The sequence below is a fragment of the Lepidochelys kempii genome, chromosome 1 (genome assembly GCF_965140285.1).
Source record: "Lepidochelys kempii isolate rLepKem1 chromosome 1, rLepKem1.hap1, whole genome shotgun sequence".
NCBI classification, from domain to species: Eukaryota; Metazoa; Chordata; order Testudines; family Cheloniidae; genus Lepidochelys; species Lepidochelys kempii.
In genome coordinates this window covers 241,264,290-241,270,080 of record NC_136380.1, presented here as the reverse complement: position 1 = coordinate 241,270,080, position 5,791 = coordinate 241,264,290, and the positions used below count along the sequence as shown (strand labels likewise).

Genomic DNA, 5,791 nt, shown 5'->3' with positions numbered 1-5,791 from the left:
AGCGCTCCAGGACTCCATCGCCCAGAATGCAAAGCTCCCGCTCAGCGCCTGCGGAAAAGGGGGGTTTCCGTCCCGGGGCATGATGGGTACTGCAGTTTTTGTACAATAGCTTCGCCTCAAACCAGCGCCGGAGCCTGCTGCAGAGGTCATTGGCCTGGCTGCGCGGGGCGCGCGCCCGCGGCTGCCCCCAGCTGGCTCCCCCCAGCTGGCTCTCGCGCCTGCGCCCTGGGGGCAGCTGCGAGGCCTGCAGAGGCTAAAGAGCCCCACCCCCGCAGCGTGGGTGGCACAAAGCCTCTTGCGTCACAGTGCGGTGTGGTGACGTCTCCCCGGCCCAGACCCTCATGGCGTCACAGGGCAGCGCGGCCTGGCGGGGCTGGACCTCGGTGGTCAGGGCGCCCCGAGCAGCCTTGTCACCATTGTTGGCCGAGATAGAAACACAGACAATAACGGGGGGTGGGGGGGAGGTGTGATGGGGGTGCGCCCTGAGCGCCTGGCATTGGGGGCAAACAGAACTGCCGGCGGTGGGGAGAATGGGAGAGAGCCTAGGCTGAGGAGCGGGGGAGGCAGCGGGAACTGGGGGCACACAGAGCTCATGGCAGAGAGGGAGCGGAGGTGGGGGGCACACAGAGCCTGTGGAAGAAGTGGGGGTTGCAGGGAGTCCCTGAAATTGAGAGGGGTGGGAGGATGGCACCCAGGGAGCTTGTGAGGAATACTGCAAGTAACCGCAGGTATGTGCGATAAGCTCAGCCGACAGAGGCAACAAAACGTGCCACCCTCAACTAGTGAATAATTTCATTCTCATCACCATGCCCAGGGCAAAGGGCAGCAAGTAGATTTTGTGTCCGGGCTGGTAATTTTTCATGATAATTTTGAAAATCTAGTATAAAAAGTTGCTTTGCAGATCCCGGCACATCCATGGTAAAAAGCAGGTTGGGAACACTGCTTATTTTGGGACCTATTGTACACCACGTTCTAAGGGCAGGCCAGTTAGGAATTCTGATACCCCACACCAGATGTCTCCCCACCACCTGCAGAGATCACCCTGCATTTCATTCATGCCAGGAATTCAAACAATGTTATTTTAACTGGCCAGCAGGTGTCACTTTGTACCACAAGAATACAATCACTGATGCATTAATAAGGTAATAGAAGTTGGAGATCACAGTTAGAGAAATTAGCATACTGTTGGCACTCAATAAACAACAGGAAAACAGAAAATGCCCACCCATTAACTAAGTCCATACCCACTGCAAGTCACCAGAACATACTGAATGTTAAATTTATATAAGTGATCTTAGCAAAAGGCCATCTCTCTGGAAGGGGTAGTAGAAAGAAGCCCAAAGTGCTTACATTTAAGACGGAGATATATTTTTAATAGTTTATAACAAAAATTGAAATTTTCTTGCTGTCAGTTTTTCAAGTCAGCCGAGAGGATGGCCTCAGAATCTTTAATTTTCTATTGGAGACAGATATGGTCCCCGATAAAGTTACAGGTTCAGTAACCCCAGGTTGAAAGGGCCATTTCCTCCCAAGATATATTAATATTTTCCATTTTGTTAAAGAAACATTTGATTGCGTACATATATTCTAGACCCAGGAATCAGGTCAGTGAAAGTGGCTGGTATTGGGTAACACTTTCTTGAAGCTTCTAAATGCTGAAGTGAACTAGGGCCTTATGTTCAGCACAGAAGGGCGGGTGCTGGAACCATGTTCTAGGGGCAGATGTCTTTATGCTCATTACTCCATGTGACTAATGCAGAGATCAGCCTTTTGTGCAATGGGGTTGGGGCTGTGATGGGGGGGTGGAGGGGAGAAGCATTGCTCACTACAGAGTTATTGCATTTGGACAGGCTCCCACAAATAATGTTTGCCCTCCAGCCAGTTATAGCAAACGTTCCTGTAAAGGTGGGAAATTCAAATTCGCTGCCATATTCAAGCTCCCACTCCACAGCACCCCATCACCGCTACCTTCAGAGTCCTCTCACTTCCACCACCCCACTGGAGCACCAGACCTTTCTCTTCCTGCTCCACCCATCACCACATTGGGATCAGTGCACTGGTGGCATTTTCCCTTCTTCACTCTCAGCACCAGTGTTTAAACCCAGATTTCTCTTTCCAGGGCTGGCTTCAACAACAGACAAAGCAACCAGTTGCTTGGACCCCTATTTTTGGGGCTATGTAGGGTCAGCAACCCAAGTGATTGTCCTATAGCAGAAGCAGTAGGCAGAGTAATACCCACCTGTAGATCTACATCTGTGACCACCGTGCCCTGTTAGCCTTCTGGCATCAGCTTCAGAAGAGCCAGCATTTACAGCCTGATTGTCTCCTCCCACACACTGGCTCTAATGACATGAGTCCCTACCAGTGGTAGGACAGCCAGCTGCCTTCTGCCTCTCCTCCTCTGCACAGCCCTGCATAGCTGCTCAGCCTGCACCATGCTCATCTAGTGATGGGAAGTCAAAGGGAAAGAAAAATATACTAAAACGTATTTCATATACTGTAATGACCAATGGGGAGGGTACTACCAGAAACTAGTGACCAGCCAGAATAGGTGAGGGCCCACACCCATTGTCTTAATAGACAGAAGATGCTTGACCCTCTTGTCAGTATTGCAGTATTTCAGTAACCCCTGAAAACACAAAGTTCTTTTAAAAAAAAAAAAGAGAGAGAGAGAAAGAAATAATTACCTGATTAGACATCACAGGGCTTGTTTGCTGCTTGTTCACATGACTATGAGGTTCTCTTCAAAGAACTGGTCTTTTCCTAGCAGTGAGAAACTGATACAGTGACCAAGGCAAGAAAGGTTTGTTCATGTATTGAGACAGGCTGAGTGGTGGTTGCTGATTGGGCCACATCTCAATAGCATTATGAGTTCAGGTGTGATGGTTAGAGGTGGGGCTGTACTCTAAAGGCCAGTCACAAAAACTTGGAGCTGGAATTTACTCAGTACCATTGTTGAAATTGTAGCTGACAGGAAGTTTAGATTTAAGGGCTCAACTCTAGTTTCAACCATTTAAAAAGCAGCTATTTTATTTCCCTTCTCTTAATTTTTATATTTGCATGATTTGTGACATCAATGGTAAGGTGACCATGTGTACCTTATTTTCAGAGACCATCCCTTATTTCATTGATTTGTCCCTTAGGGTGATCACCTGTCCCTTAATTTAAGATGTATTGAAACATATTAAAACTGATAAACTTTAATTTAATGTTTAAAATGGTACTTAATTGCATTGTAAACTTGAGGACAGTAGAAATGCACACTTGAGAGAAAATACATGATATGCTAAGGGAAATGGTGTTTCACTAAAATGTCCCTTAAAATAAAGTATTTTTCCCTTGTGGTTTTCCCTTATTTCCATCCTGCAAAGATGGTCACCCTATGATGCATGCCCAGAATACAGGACGTGGACCATCATTGTCCCTGTCCCCATCTGCATGACCCCATCACTGCCAGCGTGACCTCACACAAAGCATGCATGTGAAATCCTACTGGCAGAGGTGGAGCAGGGTACTCTACAAAATGGCCTCCTCCGTGCATGCTGCAGGACAAAACCATGTCTGATTTAACATCAGCACTGGACGGGGACAAACCAGACAAAACCAGGACTGTCCAGCTTGTTAAAACCAGACGAATGGCCTGCCTAACAACCACAAATGTGTCAGGCATTTCCTGGCTATTAGTGATCAGGACATAAACATTTAATTTATTAGGGTACCTCGTAGCCAAGGCCCTCAGGCCACTGTGCAACGCCATACAAATATGATCACAATACAATACATTTATAATGAAGAGCTACCCACGTACCATTCAAACAAATAAACCAAAGGGAAAATATTACAAAATATTGAGAGAGTGATGGGGAAAGGTAATAAGTGTAAGGCCTGCTGAAGTCATAATAAAACCCATTTGAAGGAAGTGGCAGATTAAGGCCCCCTGGGTTTTCTATTCTACAATATCTGAACGCCTCCTGAGGATTCATCTCAGACCCTCAGTTCTTCCAGCTTTTCATTCGCTGACAGGAAATGCTGTCCCCATTGATCATTATTGCTTAGGGCAGAGGTCCTCAAACTTGCTGAGCTGGTCACATGGTGCCTGCTCTTTACTTTGATTCCAGCTGCTAAATTGTGTTAAAAGAAGCTAAAAATACTGCTAATAATAATAATTAAAATACTGATGTATACAGAGTAAGAGATATAATGATGAAACATTTACTCCTTTGTAAAGAGCTGTGAGATCTACTGACAAGAAGCTCTGTATAAAAGAGCTAAATATTATTATTGTTATTCTATAATTCCTTTTACTTTCCCACTTAGGCAATTGCTGTAGCTGTCACAGGAATCTTATGTGATCACATGTGGGAGGTGAAATGGTCCCGACAATTGTGAATGGGACAGGAGGTGTTCATGAGACAAGCTCTGTACTGAGATTTGGCACACACGTTGAACAAAATTGAGATTTAGGGGCATGATTTTGAAAAGCATTATGCACCTTCAACTCCTATTGTACCTCTCAGGATTAAGTCTGAAGTCAAAAGATTTTTTTTAAAGAGTGAGAGACAGAAACAGACCCATGGAAACAGATTTAAAAACTCATTAAATTTATTATATGTCTGTAGAGCCCTGAATATAATGGGGGGGGGGGTCAGGATTCTTTAGGCAGTATAACAAATAATAAATGATGGGTCACTCTAAAGCAAACCCCACATCCAAACTGCTGCCAAACTCTGAGGACATTTGAATCCTAACCTGAATATGCCTGACTCTTTCTTTATAAGGAGTCAACCCAAATCCCTGGATGTTAACACACCTGGAGTTGGGGAGGTTTGGATCCAGAGCCAGACTTTGTGGCCCATCTCTAATATAAGGCAAACTAAAGGAGAGAACTGTTCTCCAGCAGGGAGGCAGTCCAGGCCATTCTCCCTTCCCTCTGTCAATCAAGAGAACTGGCTGTAGGACCTTCTTGAGGTGAAATTCATGCTATAAAGGTCTCTGAAAGACCTAGTCTTGACATGGAGTACAGCTCCTGTTCAAAGAGAGATGCAAGGAGGAACATAGTGGAAATTCACATACAGAGAAGTTAGGGCCCTCCATTCAATTCAGACTTACTACGTTAAAAACAAAATCTGATTGGGATGGTGATGGGGAAGTGTCTACAACCAGACCTAACCCAAACTGGGATACCTCAGTTGGCAGGGCAATCGCTGGACTGGTCACTGGTCCAAAGATGAGCCATTTAGGGCAACACTCCATTTATTTGAGTTAACCATCTGGATAATTTCAAATCCCATCAGATCTGCACAGTATAAACCTTCCTATAGTTATGAAGAGTACCATCCACTGAAAGGTTCCAGGCACTGGGAGCCTTGCACGACACTGACTGTCAAAAAATAAGAGTCCCTGAACACTTACAACATGATTCATGCCAGACATTTGACTGGATCCGTCATAGGAAGGTGGGAGCACATTGATTGCCAGAGCTGGCAACAGTAGAGCAGACATTGCAGAGAATGCTTGCAGGTGATGGCTAGAGCAATGTTGCGGGCCTAAAGGCCATCAAAGATTCAAGCCTGCAGGAGAAGATAAGCATGGAGTGTGTGTGCCACCATTGCCCTTACTAAAGGCTTTTTGCCGAGGTGGAAATGGAGGGGATACTGGTGAGCCTGTTAAACAGCTCATTGCTCTTTTCACAGTTATATAGAAATATTATCATCTTCACCCCATGTCAAGATTAATTCCCCACTTTGGCACTTGGAGTGCAGAAGGTGGGGGGGCGCAAGGATTCTAAAAA

General features: G+C 45.8%; 1 protein-coding gene across 1 annotated transcript in view; it reads right to left on the bottom strand.

Moving 5' to 3' along the window:
* BID (BH3 interacting domain death agonist) overlaps nt 1-5,791 on the bottom strand; it is a 536,402-nt gene that overhangs the window by 145,384 nt on the left and 385,227 nt on the right. The window lies entirely within an intron of this gene.